This window comes from Zootoca vivipara, chromosome Z1, assembly GCF_965207765.1.
Source record: "Zootoca vivipara chromosome Z1, rZooViv2.hap1.1, whole genome shotgun sequence".
NCBI classification, from domain to species: domain Eukaryota; kingdom Metazoa; phylum Chordata; class Lepidosauria; order Squamata; family Lacertidae; genus Zootoca; species Zootoca vivipara.
In genome coordinates, this window is record NC_142583.1 from 38897768 (window position 1) to 38915106 (window position 17339).

Genomic DNA, 17339 nt, shown 5'->3' on the forward strand with positions numbered 1-17339 from the left:
TTCTGTAGGACCAGCCTTATTTAAGTGCTGGTTACCCATAGCATATACAGAGCTACTTCTAAGAATATTTTATAGAGATTTGAAGGAAGGCAATCTGAGGATATAATTTGATTTGATTTTGTATAGAGGTAAAGGATAAGATTCTTATTTCTGAAACATAAGAGCCTTGCTGGATTAAACCAAAGGTCTGTCTGATACAGCCAGATGTTTTCAGGAAGCCATGACCAGGGCATGAAGGCATTAGGCCTCCCACACCGTTGCCTCTCTAGTAACTGAGATTTGGTTGCATACTGCTTTTTAACCTGAAGGTTCTGTTTATCCATCACATCCAGAAATTCTAATTATGTAATTTGTCTAATCCCACTTTAAGACACCAGTGACCATCACTACACCTTAGCATTTATTTGCAGTAGTGCCCTCAAGGGAGGCCTTTGTAGTAGAAGTCAAGAGTCCCACACAGAAGAATCAGCAGGAGAGCCTCCAAATGAATCACATTTTGAATTAATACACATTACCTGTGTGTGTGTGCACTATACAACCTGAGTCTGAAATTACCTAACTGCACTACAGTACTTCCCCAGCCTAGTGTTTCACGTTGTTTCCAGGTTGAGGGTTCACTAAGAATGCCTTGTGTTAGGGGGCCCCAAATCCTGGAGCCGGCACTTATACACATCTCTCTAAGGCAGGGCTGGGGAACCTTTGGTCCTCCAGATGTTCTTGGATTCTAACACCCGTCTGCTTCTGCTAGTGTGACTAAAAGGTGAAGAGTTTTGGAAGTTTGGGTCCAACACCGTCTGTAGAGCCAAAGTGTTCCCATCCCTTCAGTAAGGTAACTATGACAAGGGTGTGTGTGTTGATTAAATTTTGCTAGAGTTATTTGGATCTACATAAAACTTTAAATTACAAAGCAGTGTTATGTTCCTTGTACAGTTGTGTTACTGGAAGATGTGAAGCAAGCTTCAGTCTCGTGACAATTTAAAACTATAGTTACTGCCATCCTTACTTTCTGCCACAGGAGTCTAGCCCATAAAATAAAGCATTTTCAGACAAATGTTGCATTGTTGGAAGAGCTCAAATGGCCATGAAACTCCACTTTACCACAAAGCAGGAGTCTTCATGCAACAATTGTGAAACCCTGATATTCTGTGCAGTTGATGTTAGGCACTATTTTTCCTGGCTGACACCAAGTACAGCTCCAGAGGACTATGAAGTCCTAATTCTAGGAATTATCAGTGTGTGCTAAGTGAGTATAACTTATTTTTGGATACTACATTGACTTACTATATTCTTTGACCTATATGTTATTATGCCCAAATTTATTAGAAAATAATTAACTTTGGTACTGTATGTGTTTGGTATATGCTCTGTATATATTCCACCAATTGGGGGAAACGGGGGTAGGATTGTGTCTCCTTTTAGCACCATTTTATTAAGTATCCTTTGCATTGGCAGCAGCACCAATTTAAATATTTAGATGTCTGGATTTCCAGACACATACAGTTAATGCTGCAGGAGAATCTGGATCTGATCCCCTCATTCAGTTCAGATTTAGGCAGGTGCCAAACCCAGATTCTATTGACATGAATGTGCTTTGTCATTTGCTTGAGGGTCTCCTTTGTCTTCTACTCAATATTCCTTTTTAGTATGGAATACTAGAGAGCTGATTGTTTTATTTTGTTCTTCGCTCTGGGGCCAAGACTTCCCTAAAGTATTGATGAGGGTCCTTGCTTCCACATTTTGCCATGTGCCTCGTCTCCATTCCACGGTTACTTAAGAACACAGGTGAGCGATCTTTTTTCTGTTGAGGTCTGTCCTCTGTTTTGGGCCACATGCTGGTGCTGGGGAGGCAGAAAGTGCTGGGTAGGGCCTCCTCCTCATCCCTCTTTCTCCTTCCCCAGCACGCTGCCACAGGAAGAACAGATTGCTCTTGCCAGAGATCTGAACTGATTGTTTTTAGATGGCTTCTCATATTAGGTTGAAGGCCACTCTGAGACCACCCCTACTTTGGAACATATATGTGAACGCTAGGTCCTATCGGTATTATGTATCCTAACCAGTGAACATCTCATCTCAAGTTTCCACCTTAGAAAATCACATGCCATTTGAACTGATTAAAACATCATTTTGACTCTGGCTCAGTGTAACAAAAATGTTTGTGAAGACCTCAAAGGCTTGCTGGTTGTGTGGATTCTTTAGGATGAAATAAAGAGTCAGCATATTTGTTTTCCCCATTAAAATATTTATCCAGAGGACCAGTCTTAAAAACTCCATAGAGCAGGGATGTTCAAACAAACCAGGATCTCAGAAAATCCAGAGTGCTAGAGATATCTCCATAGAGCAGGGATGTTCAAACAAACCAGGATCTCAGAAAATCCAGAGTGCTAGAGATATAAGATTAGGCTTTAATCTGCATTAGGAACCTGTGCTGGTAAATCCTGGATTTAAGTGCTTTGCTTAGTGAAGATGAGATTGTGAACTTTGAGCCAAGGCAGCCCAAATGTATATGAAATGGTCTATTCAGCTATATATTGGTAGCTATGATGCTGGGGTTATTCCTTAATCAGGGTGCTGTAAAGTGAACATTGAAATAAGTATGTTTTCATTTAGGGGGCACACAGAGAAGAACTAACGTATCAAGCTGAATCTCAAGTATTTGTATTATGCATCTAGAACACAGTCCCTAAAGTTTGAATTAGCTGGCAACATCAGCGACAATAATGGTCAAGGCAGCTATTTCAAATGGTAACAGGTCCAGATGGAATAATAATGCATGAAATACTGAATATTAGGCATATTTCGGCAGCTACAGTCCCATGACTCCAGAACATAGCATACTGTGCTTATTTTTTAAAAAACAACACCATACCTCTAATATAGCAATTAAAAATCCTTTGACTTGCACATCAGTTTGTTTTCAGTTTTTACTACATTGTGCAATATGATGCATCATCACTTGAGAGAGCTGTAGGGGAGCAAATGCCACCATGTGCTTCTTGGTGAACATGTATAATAGATTTAACAGAAATGCACTTGATCTCTTCACCTCTTCAGAGTAGATTAGGTGTCTTAGCAAATATGGTGTTAGGATCCTCCATTTTACAAAGTTGCTAATATACTAGGTTATTGAGGAAGCTAAGTACCTTCTACCACCCAAGTAGCATATTCATGGGCAAATAAAACAACTTTGGTCTTTTTATGCAGTCACAGTATATGGCCCTATTATTGCTAGTTTCCATTTGGAAATCCTTTCTTAATTCAGGGTGTTCCTCCCTTCACACTGAATGTGACAAAGCCAAAAGACAATAGAAGTTGATGCAGGTCTCTCTAATGTTATTTACATAGTTTAGTTCTTTCTTTACTCTTCCTCTCTTAACCCCCCCCCCCCGCCACTTTATTCTAAATTTATTGATTTTTCATTTTAAAAATTAAAAACAATGCTTATAATTACAGTCAGGGTGGATTTGATTTAAATCAAATTGATTTAAATCAATTAGATTTAAATCACGATTTAAATCACTAGTCAGTAAGACGTGATTTAAATCATTTTTTTTACAGAAAGACTCATTCATGCTGGTATAATCTTAATATTTACAACCAGATGAAGGTTTCATTTCTGGGATAATAAATTTTCAGAGTAGTTTTTACAGTTATATCAAAAATTACTGATTTGGTTATACTATTAGAAATATGTAGACAGATAATTATGAAATTATTGTGAGGTTTAATAAGTTAACTGTTTATATTTGGACAACTTTTCTGCTGTACTTTATTGGAAGGAGAAAAAATAATAATCATTTCCTTAATAACAATTTAAACAATTTATTTAACTAGAACAATAACCTTATAGCATGTGTATCCATGTTTGTTAACTGATGTGGTTAGAGACTTTATTGTTTCGACAATGTCAAGCGAGCCTGGGGAAGAAGGGCCTGAAACCAGTGAACTCTTATTAGTTGACTGGCAAGCACTTCAGGGTCTTGCCAAGGACTTAAAAATCCGAGGTACTATTTCCACCGCCACCTGTTTGGATTTGCTTCTACATTCAAGTGCCTATTCTGTACAGTTAAGTGTTAGTGCAGTTGTTGAAATCCAGTGGGATTGGGAAGAGGTTGCAAGCCCTGAAGTGCCTTCCCACACCAAATTCAAAATCCTAATTTTTTCCAAAAGTCAAAAAATTTACAGCTGGAGAATAGATGGGAAAGCTGTCAAGCAGGTCTTTAAATTCCATAAGGCCAAGGTGATAGTGATACTAGCATATGCTATCCCAATATGGGGCTCCTCTATAAATTTAACATCTCTGGAGGCAATCCAAAACCAGTTTTTAAGAGGGGTGTTAAAACTACCCCGATGCGTAAGTAATGCTGCCATACGCTTGGAACCAAATGTAACATCATCAGGAATTACCAGTACTTTATGGAAACGAATCCTTAATTACTGGTTGACATTATGGCACAGACTTCCCAACCTATATCTAATCCAGTGCCTCTGGAGAGACAAGTATCCCAATCCCTGGATCAAAGCAATACATACGAAACTCATGTCCATCGAATTAGCCCCGTCTGACTTATTGAACCTGGATTTAGCTTCAGCTAAGAGATCTGTCACCCAAAAATTAGAGGAAATTGACCTCCAATACAACACCGCAACAGGCGCTGGCACCTGTTCGCCACTGAACTTGGGTCTAACACCATTCTTGAAAGTGCCATCCTATCTAACTTCTTTATCCATAACAAGGCACAGGTACGCCTTTATAAAGGCCAGATTCAACGCTTTTCCATCAAATGTTATGGGAAATAGACTCTCCAATGGCCAGATCTCTCTTCTGTGTGACTGTAGGAGTGGTTCTATAGAATCCCTACACCACATACTTTTTTGCTGTCCATTACATTCGGAAGCCCGAGCTAAATATCTGTCGCCATTTTTATCGAGAATTACTGACGGAACGCAGGATGCTCAACTAATATACCTTCTGAACGATGAATATCCAAACAGATCCCTTGCGGTCGCTAGATACCTGATTAATATTTTATTTTACAAGAAGAGAGATAGATCACTGCACATCCTTGATAATTATAATTAAGAATAATTTAAAGGTCTTAGAAATAGGCTATATTTTATTGGAGTGAATCCAGAGTCCTATTCAATATATTGACAAATTTTATCAGATAGTAGTTTAAATTGTTGTTTTAAATTGGGTATTGCTGAATTGTGTGACCTGTTTTAAATGTATATTGCTTTGGTCGAAGCTGATGGAATTATTTGATGTTGTTCTAATATGGGCCAATGGCCGAAATAAATTACCTACCTACCTACCTGCAGTGCCTTCAGCACTTGCCTCAAGTCTGAGTTCACAGACATGCAACCGACTCGCACAATTATTACACAAAGATCCCAAGACTCGTGGAGTCTTCTGCTCACAAGGTTGCACTTTCATTTTTACTGCTTCACACTTAGCTACTTGTGCAGATCTATTCCACCGCACAAGTATTGAACCTCTTGGAACTTAGCATTTAAGAGGTAAGGGGTTGATTCTGTGTACGGTATATAAATTTGCAAAGGAACAATAGGATCAAGGTTTTTACCTCAACTCTGTATGTTTATTTTATAACACTTTTCCTGTGAAGAAAAGGCATGTTATCTCCGCAGACACAAATTCATACTTCTGAGAACTGCAAAAACAAGCATCTGTGATACTATCTTCTCATTAGAAAAACTGCCTCAAATAATCTACCAAAAAAATTAAACATTGCATATAAAGCCTCATGCTACATAATTAAAAACAAACCCTTATTTCCTGATGAATAGCCTTTGGACTATAATGTAACTTAAATAGAAAACTACATTTAGAAAGATTTCCCCCCCAAAAAAGCATTTTATTTTTAAAAAATCCAATTTAAATTTAAAAAATCAATTTAAATAAAAAGAATCTGATTTTTAAAAAATCCGATTTTTTAATTTTTAATTTTAAAAAATCTGATTTTTATCCAGCCTGATTACAATTCAAAAAAGGGTGGAGTCAGAGTTTAAACAGAACATCTGCAGAACTACAATTACAAAATAACTACAAAATTAAAAATAAGCTTGCATTCTATATCAATTAGCCAAAGTGAAAAAGGAAAAAAGACAATAATCCATATCATACCTTTTTGACTATAGATTCAAATATAAGAATATAACCATTATTATACCCAACTCACCAGACCCTACTTCAAGACTCTGTAAAACTACAATAAGTTTTGATAAACCCCAAATCCATGCTGTAATCAATACATGGCTGTGAATTTCTTGCAAGTTTATTGTGTCTTTCCTTTACATCTGATACAATGAGTTAACTTGGGCATTGAAGAAAGCTCTCACATTTCCTCACTTCATTAACAATTGGAATCATTGCTGATTTACACTTACAGGTGAAACTCGGAAAATTAGAATATCGTCGAAAAGTGCATTTATTTCAGTAATGCAGCTTAAAAGGTGAAACCAATATATGAGATAGATGCATGGCATGCAAAACAAGATATGTCAAACCTTTATTTGTTGTAATTGTAATTATTTGTCGTTAGGTGGGTCAATTATAAATGGAATGTAATTAATGAAATGTAATAGTGATGTTTATTTTTGTAACTTTTTTTGTAACTTTGTCTTATGATTTGTGTCGGCAGACCTTTTTTTGAAGCTCATAAACTTAAGACAAGGCACTTCCTTTGAGATTCCATAATATCTTCCACTTTCATTCTTAACTGTGCTTCTCAAATTACCCTCCCTTCGCACATCATTTTTGTGTTTTTTAATGGTTATGTGAAAGAATTATATCACCTTTTGATCTAATGACCTCCAAGGCTGTGCGTACAATGCATTCAGATGATTAAACAAACTAGTACCCAGGCCTAGAGATGTAAAATTTACGGAAATTCTGAAGCTCGGAAAAAAACCCCCGGTTTTTTTCCGGGGGGAAACAGAAATTTTCGGAAAATTTGAAAAAAATGCTACATTAGCACCTATTTTTTCTTTTCCAGATTGAAAGTCATTCTGTTACTTTAGAAGCATAAAATATAACTATGGACAATTTTAATGGGCATAAAACTAGCATATTAAAAATATAGTGTATCCAAACAATTAATACAAACAGAATTTACTTTTAAAATAATATTAATTTGTATTTGTAACAAATGGAGCAACAATCTCCTGAACTGTTTACTAGTTTATGTGGAACAAAGAAAACACAAAACAATTTTAAAAATCCAGAAGTAACCCTAACCCTAACCTTTTTAAATTAAGTACAGTATATACTTCCAGGCCCTTTTTGTTGCTCTATATTTTCTTCCAGTGCTTTGAAGCCTAGTGAAGAGGAACAGAACTAATGCATACCACATGCATGCAAAAACAAAACTGAAACCTTTTTCTGATGACAACAGCACCTCCTAAAGGAAGAAATGTATCTTGTTCTTGCACTGGAGAGTTCAGTTTGTAACCTAGGACTTGCTTGTCCTCACAGAAATTAGAATAATTTGATAAACATACATATTTTTTAGAAATGATTTATAAAATATTTGAACCCCCAATCTTAAAATATTTTATTCATCATGTTAAAATAAAACATTCCATAATCTATTTTTTATTCTTCCAATTTTTTTGGGGGGGGGAGGCTTCAGGAAAAACCCGTTTTTTCCCTGATCCCCCCCCCGGACCTTCACATCTCTATGCCAGGCCCCTTGTTCTTCAGGCCGGTGGCAGAGACCATTGGGGTCCTTCTCTTCCCTTCTATCACCCCAGGGCAGTTAACAGCTGGAACTTTCTAGTCAGAAGGGAGGGGAAGCAGACTGCAGCTGCTCATTCTCTGGCCAATCTTTACACTTTGGTGGGATGATGGAGCAAAATGGCTTTGCAATGACTTGGATTTATCAACAAAATTAAGCCAGCAGCATCACTGTGTTTTGTTATTTAAAATATTTTTTGTTCCTTGTGGGCAAGTCCAGGCACTTACATTTTAATTGACCTCAATCTAATTTGGCAAACTTTCCCCACCCCTTTACCCTGTCAGCCTTAGCAAAATTTAGTCAAACAATCTCTTGACTGTAGTCCTCCATGAAAGCAATCACATTTCTGTACTTTTCCTATGACAAATTTATTTTTCCTATAAGCTTTCATTGGCTGGTGCAGCTGGCATGGGCTTGCTGACAATGAGCCAGGAGATCTTAGCTTAAAGGAAAACTCACAGCTCTCTCAGATACTGGCACAGAGAAGGGTAAACCCATCCCTGGGCATTAGCACTAACACTTGTTGGTATTACTGGCATGGCACCCATTGGAACATACACACCCTTGGGAGTAAGAAAAGGGACATGGGTTGTGTAGGGCAGGTTGTTGGTTGGTTGCTGGAGCATATGAGCAGGAACTGTTTGTTTTTAGGAGATGAAATAATTTGCTTTGTAGATTGAAAGGTATGATTCAACAAGAGGGAGGGAGGCACATGTGGATAAGTTATAGCCTACATTTTATTAGGTGTTTATATCTGTGTAAAAGTGTATGACTGTTGAACATCTGCAACTTCTGATGCTACTGTCAATAGGACCCCTCCTTCTGAATCATAGGTTGGTCCAATAAAATAAAGTCAGTTAAGCAAGGCTTTAATAACCATCTGCCTTTCGTAGTTGTGATATGATGTCTGAAGTAAATTTTAACTTTGACGGTAAGGGTTGGGGCAATTTTAGGTGCAACACTTCCTTCTCTTTTTTTAAGCACTTGTGGTAAAATTCACACAATTGCTTAATTTGGTTGAATCCGTGTCCATTGAATATTCATTTGTTGAGTGCATGAAGGCTCAGATGCAGAGATGAAATGAACTGGAAATGACATGACATAGTATGAGAGTTTCATTTTTAATAAGTAGGAAATGGCAAGTTTTTGTGGTTAAGGTTTATTTTAAGGAAGGTGAAATGGGTGGGACCATTTTGTGTGGTCCTGCTCATATTTCTATTGGATAGATACAGGGCACATTCCACCAGAGGAAGACTTTGATTGACTTCCAAGTCTGACAAAATGGAAGTTTAATACATGTATGCAGTAAATGTTTATTATTGAAGCCGAAAAACAAGCATAGTATTTAGGCTAAGAACTATGAACTTGCCAAACTTGACAGAGCACAAGCTTACGATATAGATTAGTCTGAACATTTGCTCTGCACTTTTTTGTGGGGTGGGTGAGTGTGGGGAGAGATAATAACAAAATCATACATAAGATGTTTGGGGGGCCCCCTCACTAGCTAACTGACAGTGAAATATCAAAATCATGAGGGATCTTCCATCACAAAATTAGGAGCATTTGTCATTTGGAAAGTTGAAATTGGGCTCATGTATAAGATGAAGGCACTGAAATATATGAAAATGGGATATATTGAATTGTCTCCTGCATGACAGCCAACGGTCTCCTAGCCATAGAGGACAAAAGCAATGATTTTGTGACATAATGTTGCACTGGATATATTTTGGCGCTATCCCTGTGGTATTCACTTGTTATGGAAGTAAGAGAGGAGCATTGAAATATGGACAAACTCACTATGTACTGCACCTACAAATATCCACTGAAATAAGAAAATTGATTTTTTTAAAGCAAAATGTACGAGGGGAAAACCTGGAGTGGCTAGTTTTTCAGGTTAGGGAGGTGAATATGGTGCTTTGAAGCTAAATAAATTGAATAAATATGGGCCTGTTTGAACAAAACACAGACAGGATTTTTTCTCAATTAGCAATTTGGGAAGAACCAGTAAAAAACTTATTTACAAATTATTATTAAGGTTGGCCTGGAACTACTGTTACACTGCTTGAAGAAAATACCAATGTACAGTTAACAGCAAACTGAGCAAGTAATCAAAATCTGACTAAATCCTAAATTTGCTAGAGAGGTAAGCCCCCGGTAAAAAAAGAACTATAAAAGGTGTTCCTATTTCAAGCTTTGCTCAAGCAAGAAAGTCTTTTTGAGCTCTGGTGAGTTTCTGGAATCTTTGGTTGTCCTTTGGTCCTGTCTCCTGGTTTGTCTTCCAGTCCTAATTTAGTTTGAGGCCCAATTTGGTAACCCTGATTAGGCCCCAATCTAGGTCAGACCAGTCCAGACCCAACTTAGGCCCCAACCAACTGGGGGCATTTCACAGCCCTACCATTTAATTCTGGTTTTAAACCCTAATTAGGCGAGGCGAGGCAAGGTGAATGAGGAGTATCGCACCTCTATAATCTCTCCTCTCCTGACCCAAATAGTTATTCTGGGTTTTAAACCCTATATATTGACCTTTTTGAGGCAATAATAATTACCTTCATCATTAACTATATTGAGTGATAACCAATGTTAGTCATATTCAGGACATATCCTTTCAAACAGTAATTGAGTGGATATATCCTGAGTATGATTTGGTTGGATATCACCCACTGTAAGGATAGAAGATTGATGTAGTTAAATGTAGGGCCAAATGTCTTAAGTCATTATAAACTAGTCCCATTGATTTCTCAGGGACAGACCCCTATCAGACTTTTAAAAAAGTGGATATATATATATGCCATATACCCTGTTCCACAGTGTTCAGGAGGGACCCCAACCCTCTGGAGACGCACAGGGGGCTGCAAGGGGAAGGAGGAGACTTTTCTTCTGTGAACTTTCTCAAGTGAATGTAACTTAAGGTCCAAATAATTGTAATGCAAATATTTGAGGTGAAACTACTCAAACATTGCTAATCACTAATTATATATTTGAGGAATTAATCCCAAATGTGATCCTGTTAAATTTTCAGATCCTTAAATATGAGAGCCAGCCAAAATGGTGTTTGATTTCCCCCCACAGAAGTTGGACTGCTTGTGAATGTTCTGTTTAGAGTTACACTTTTATAGCAGCTGTGAATATTCTTTGACATTTCAGTTAAATGCCACCTCTATATTTTAACATAGAATATTACAATATCAGTTTATTACAATTATAGCCCATATTTTTTTCTAGTAAATTTAGATATGCTGTAGCTAGTGCTGTGTACAGTCCCCTCCCTATCCAATTCATTCCAACCCAAAACAGCTTTGACCCAGGGATAATCCAAACCCAGCTCAAACCCTAGATCCAGTTTACAATCTTCCGGGGGGGGGGGACCCTTTGGAAATTCCACTGACTTGCATTAGGAAACAAAAATTTCCATAATTTTCTTTTTTTCATATAGGTGCATCATATTTGAGTTAGTTACTTAGTCACTCATTAAAACCCTTTAGCCAAATTTCCCTTTTATTCTTTCCATTCTAGTTAAGCTTCTTTTGACCTGGTTGAAGCACAGGTTTGTCTTGTGGCAGTGCCTGGAAACCTTCACTTCAGGTACTCCTAGCTGTCACATCCCAAGCTCCTTCTTACTTCCCTCAGCACTGCAGACAGGTTCTCTTGTCTCTTCACTGATTCAGCTATCCCCAGCAAGCCGTTCCAGCTGCCTCTGAGGTCTTCCTCCTCCTTGCCTTCTGAACACCAAGCACCAACAACTCCAGCCCAACTCTCCTCTGTTGGACCAGCACCAAGCCACATAGAGGCTTCTTCTATAGGCCACTTCCACTGTAGGCCCCTCTAGTCCAACCCCAGCCAATCACGCTGTCTAACTGACAATTCCAAACCTGCACCCACCAATTGAAATGTACATAGCTTCTCCTCTTCTTTGTATCACCAACCCTTCCTCACAGCTCTTAGTCAAGGTCCCTACGACAGTTAAACTAACTTTCACTGGTCCAGACAGAAATCTTTCCACATGAAATGCATTACCACGTACAATACAAATGTCAGAACACATTACACAATACTCATTAAAACTTAATTCAAATAAACAGGATTTCTTCACATATGGTGCTATAATTAATAATTGCAAAATGTAGGAGACAGCTTGTCTGGCTTTTTCAGAGACCATTCTGAGCGTTGGATCGGCACAAATTGCTGTAAATGCATTCTGATCCACCTGACGGCAACAATTTGTAGCTGCCTTGACCCAATGCAGATCCAGCCAAATTGATACAAATGGACCCAATTTGGTTTGGGATTCAGAGAAATAAAACCGCATAGCTTTAGTTTTAGACTCGCAATGTCCCTCTGAAGGATAGGCTGGCAGATACTGATTTTCCTACAATCACTCAGCAAGCTTCATAGCTGAGTGGTAATTCCAACCTAGGTTTCTTTCCTTTGTTGAAACCCAACAACAGCATCACAATGCTTCTTTCTAGGGATGCTGCTGTGTGAATTATGGAGGAACCACCTTTCCTAATGACTGATTCAATAAAGAAAAAGCTTGATGATGTGCCAGAGAACTGGGAGTGAACAATTTCAGAGTGCCTGGCCAGGTCACCCTGTTCTAAATGAAAAATTGTGAGTGATTGAAGCCAAGAAAACATCTAAAAAGATTTTTGCACACACACACACAGAGAGAGAGAACGAGAGAGATGGGATCATGGACTGGAAGCTCAGATCTAAACCTTATGTAAAACCTGAAGGAAAAAGCAAAGCACAGTACTTGCCAACCAGCTGTATGGAGACATTTAATTATTATGGTTTTACAGTAGTTCAAAGAAGATGTAAATATGGTACATCACAATCTGCACATTACTCTCAGCTGTGTAAAACTGTTAAGGCTACTGCAACATCCAGATTGAAGTCCATATTAAGAAGCACACCCAAACTAAGATAATAATAATAATGTTGGACTTGATGTACCCCTAACCTAGTCACTAATTTCTGGCAGCAATTCTTTATGGATAAACATAATAAAGAGATCTAATATACATGTCAGATTTCCTTCCATTGAGCATAAATATGGCGAAAGCCATTGTTAAAGTGCATGCTAGATTCTACACAACAGAGGTGAGATATGGGCTTTCTACTGAACTTTGTGAGAAGTGAAAATCTGAGCTGGATTCCAGTTTCCACTATTTGGAGTGACACCAGATCCATCTCAGACTGCTCATTTCTCCTTGACAAAATTTTTCACCGAAACAAAGAGAGAAGAGTTTGAACACATACATAGCCCAACAAGAATCCACCGACAGCATACGAATCAATCTGGCTAACCTGATCAAAAAATCCACCACCACCGCTCTATCTCACAAACGTTAAAAAAAATAAATCACTAGGCCTACAGTCAACCAAAGACAACCAACCACACCCTAGGCCACCCCCAACCTCTCTCACTACCAAGGAAATATAACAAGTGAATAGTAAGACAACACGTAGAAGAAGAGAAGCATTGCCACCCCACTCTACCCCTCTCACCATTCCCCCTTTTCCTCTTTCCCCTTCATTTCTTCCCAACCTAATACTGCATGCAATGTCTCACAACAAATGAAACTGATCTGTAGAAAACACAATGTGAAAAAAGAGACAATGCATGTATTTTGTAAACTAAGAAATCATTAATAATAATAATAATATGCACTGCAGAACTTCCAGCCATCGGCAGATGTTGGTGTTCGTTTAAATATTTTACAAAGGTTTTTTTTTACACTATAATACTAATTCAAGTTTTGGCAGCTGCCAGCATAGTCACATTAAAAAACAACAACACCACACCAGTTATTCAATGAAGGGCTTCTAGCAAGATATGCTACTTCTGCCCTCCATTGTCTTGTATCTTAAAGCAGTTTCAGATAGTACAATCAGCAGCAAGGAAAGAAAACACAATTAACTAGCACTGTTACTCCTCATGTTTTTCCAAAGGTGAACCCAGCATTCAGGGCCAACCATTATATGGTAATTCTTTAAAACAGCAGCTCTGTAGGGAGCTAATCTGATTTGGGACTGTGGCATAGAGGGGATGGGGGCTTTAACCATTTGCAGTGCTGTAGTCCTGATCCACATTGCACCCCCTGCCCAGCAGAGCTGGCCCAATACATTTTGGCACTTGTGGCAAACTCACAAAATGGTGCTCTCCCGTCAGGGAAGAAAGGGTCTGTGAAGATCTGTGGCAGTAATTAATAATAATAATCCTTGAGATGAAGGCGCATCAATTAATAAAACCTTTTGCATATTGAAATATTTTGATCCGCTTGGGGGAGAAATATTCTGGTTGCTCATGTCTCTATTGTACTTCAGCATTTATGTATATCATGGACTTTGGAAAATCTGTCTTTAAAAAAGGTGTATTATTAGCTTTAGTATTCCACTCTCTGCCCTTAGAATGCAAAGAGAGCGCTTCAAAATTTACTATAATTTCTCAAGTTATTTTTGTACCAGTTTCTCTAGCAGCTAACCAGGTTTGCTCAGTATCCTAACCACATCCATCCTAGAGTAATTCTGCTTCCCTAGAACTATTATCTAACTGGGGCTATGCTGCTGCAGGCCAGATGAGAACACATTTTATGCAATATTCAGAGGTTAAATAAAAAGGAGTCCAGGGCAGACTGAGAGTGATATAAGTAGTGGCTCATGACAAGCATATATTAATCATTATTATGCATTGTTCTTTAAATGGGAGAAAAACTTTTAAGATTATTTTAGATTCGAAAAGATTGAGAAGGTAAGGGTGCAGGAGGCGCTGCCCGCTTTTATCTCTCTGCATTGCTTTGCAAACCATAAGCACTCAGAAATAATAAATGATGTTGAGATTTCTATTTCAAATCTGTTTCATCTGCCGCTGGTTGTATTGACGTTTTTCTTCAGCACCCTCCCCCTCCCCACCGCTGCAAACACCTGAAGGACGCTCAAACCCCATACGCCCATTTGTTAAAAGCATCAGCCTTAATTTCTTTGACAGAAGCTTTGTGAAATACAGCGTTTCTCCAAAACAGTTGGAAGAAGGCTTTCTTCGTCCCTTGTTTTGTACTTGGTGATAGCAACTGAGCTCGGCAGCCCTGAGCAGCCAGTCCCTCGGGCCCCAGCTCTCACTTGGAGTGAAGTTGACCGCTTTGACCCAATCCAGATCTGATTCTCAGTTCTGGGGGTGTGGACTGGTATTAGCTTACAGCTCTGGCATGCTGTTGTGTGAGTCAGCCTGCACCTTGCCCTCCCGCTAGTGCTATGAATAATAAACAGCAGGGAGAAGTGGCAAGCCAGTTAATGTGACGCTAGTGCAGGATGTTGCCTTCTCATGGCCATCGCCTCCTCCTCCTCCTTCAGGATATCCAGAATCTGGTGTGGCTGGAAGCTAGGTACATCTGGAATGGGCTGGAGCAAAGAAGCAGAGCAGTAAATGAACAAAGAGGACCTAACCCTACCCCACCCTGGAGTAAAGATGCTTAGGTCACCAGAGAGGAGGGCATATTGCTGTGGTGGGAAAGTGGGGCAGGGGAAACAGAATCAAATGTTTAAGGATTGAGAAGATCGGCCCAGCCCTTCTGCCTTGCCAGCATTTGTGTGCAGCACAGTAGAACTTAACTGTAACCTCTCATTATCCTTCCATTATATATCACATTAGGCTTTGGCAGTGAAGACAACCCTAAGCCAGTGGCCTTCCTGATTTGTGGTTTCTCCTTGGCTTACCTTACTCAGTTGAAATTTATTTTGTTTTGTTAATGGCCAATGACAGAGCAGGCCCCCAAACAGAGCAGCTCTGGCTGAGAGTCAATATATAAACATGCTGTATTACTGTGGGTTCTGGAAAACACAGTCAAGCAAATCATTTAAAGCAGTGGTTCTCAACCTTGGGCCTCCAGATGTTTTTGGCCTACAACTCCCATGATCCCTAGCTAGCAGGACCAGTGGTCAGTGATGATGGGAATTGTAGTCTCAAAACATCTGGAGGCCCAAGGTTGAGGACCACTGATTTAAAGCACATATTAGGTCTTGACAAAGGCGATAAGGGACATTTTTCTTTTTTTATCGAGCCATTATTACCTAGTGGGGCTTCGGTGTCTAGGGCCTCCATGCTTCATGGTGCTGGAGGCCTCTGTCTCTGTGAGATGGGGGATTAGTCTCCCCCAACCCCTCAATATCCCTCCTGCTTTGAGGGTTGTTGATAGCCATATAGGATGATGAGGAAGAAGAGTGACATGCCCAGCATATTGGTGAGGATGGCAAACTGCACCACCTGAAGAGAGACAGAGGGTGATCAGCCCATCACTTCTGCTTTGCATGTACCGGTAGATGGGCCCTTGCAGACTGTGGAAAATCAGAGTCAGCCTGGGCTGCAGGAACCCAACAGCCTGTCCAGGACAAAGCACTGCTGTACCTGCACCCAGGAAGGACCTCCTCCACTCCCACCAGCTGGCAGCAAGGACCATTATTGATGCTCTCAATTTATGTAAGGTATTTCATAGAATCATCTATTAGCTTTATACCCTCCAAGGGGCTCAGTGTACATGGTCCCCTTCCATTATATCTTGTAAAGTAAGTTAGGCTTGGAGATAGTGTCTGGCCCAAGGTCACCCCATGAGCGTCATAGCTGAGTGAGAATTTGAACCTGCGTCTCCCCAGGTCTAGTTCAAACAATTTAACCACTATACCCACTGGGAACAATACAAGGCAATGGCTTAGAGAGCCAATGTGGTATAGTGGTTAAATTGTTTGAACTAGACCTGGGGAGACACAGGTTCAAATTCTCACTCAGCTATGACGCTCATGGGGTGACCTCATCTGTGGAAAACAGACGACGCATGATACATCGTAGCACTTTACTATTGGACTTTTGGCCCTTTATATTGGACTTTTGATATTTTGAACATTGCACTTTCTGAATCTTACTTGCCTTTTCAGATACATTGTATATGTGAAGTCTTCTGGTTCCATATACATTCAGTATTTTCACAGTTTGTTTGTGTTTCCATTACTTTGGAGGTTTCTGCTGATGAATGTTACTGTACAGCACAGGAATGGGGAATCTGTAGCCCTCCAAATCTTGCAGGACTACAGCTCCCATCATCTGTGACCATGGACGATGTTGGCTGGAGTTGATGGCAGTTGGAATCCAACATCTGGAAGGTCACAGGTTCCCCATCATGGGTGGTCTCCAGGAACGTGTGATAAGTTATACCTGAAAACTGGTGTGTGTGTGTGTGTGTGTGTGTGTGTGGAAGGAAAGAATGCAGAGGTTCAGGAAAGGATACAGGGAAAGGGTAACCAACAACATCTGGAATCTGGAAAGAAGGAAGAACTGAAAGTGCAACTGGTAAGGGAAAACAGAATGCAAATTGCAACCAATTAGGAAAGATCAAAAGTTCCCGTGGAAAGATGCTGTGGTTGAAAGCAGCATAAAGTATTACAAAAGACAAACGTAGTTGTTTCTTCTTACTTTGAAAGCTTTATTGGGGCTTCCTCTCACACTGAAGATCTCTGCCTATTTAGCTCAGCTTGATATTTGGGTTGCAGCAAATCTACTGAAGTCCGAGGCATGGTTTCCAAGTGGCGGGGCAAAAT

General features: G+C 39.5%; 1 long non-coding RNA gene across 2 annotated transcripts in view; it reads left to right on the forward strand.

The window, feature by feature from the left end:
- The first annotated feature begins 930 nt into the window (after window positions 1–930).
- Window positions 931–17339, forward strand: part of LOC148687349 (uncharacterized) — a 36758-nt gene continuing 20349 nt past the window's right edge. The window contains exons 1-3 of one of the 2 annotated variants that reach the window (XR_015947728.1): window positions 931–1243; window positions 1698–1782; window positions 1899–2032. This is a non-coding gene — a long non-coding RNA (uncharacterized LOC148687349). Of the gene's footprint in view, window positions 1244–1697; window positions 1783–1898; window positions 2033–17339 lie in introns of those variants that run through there. The other variant, XR_015947729.1, reaches the window with a different exon arrangement.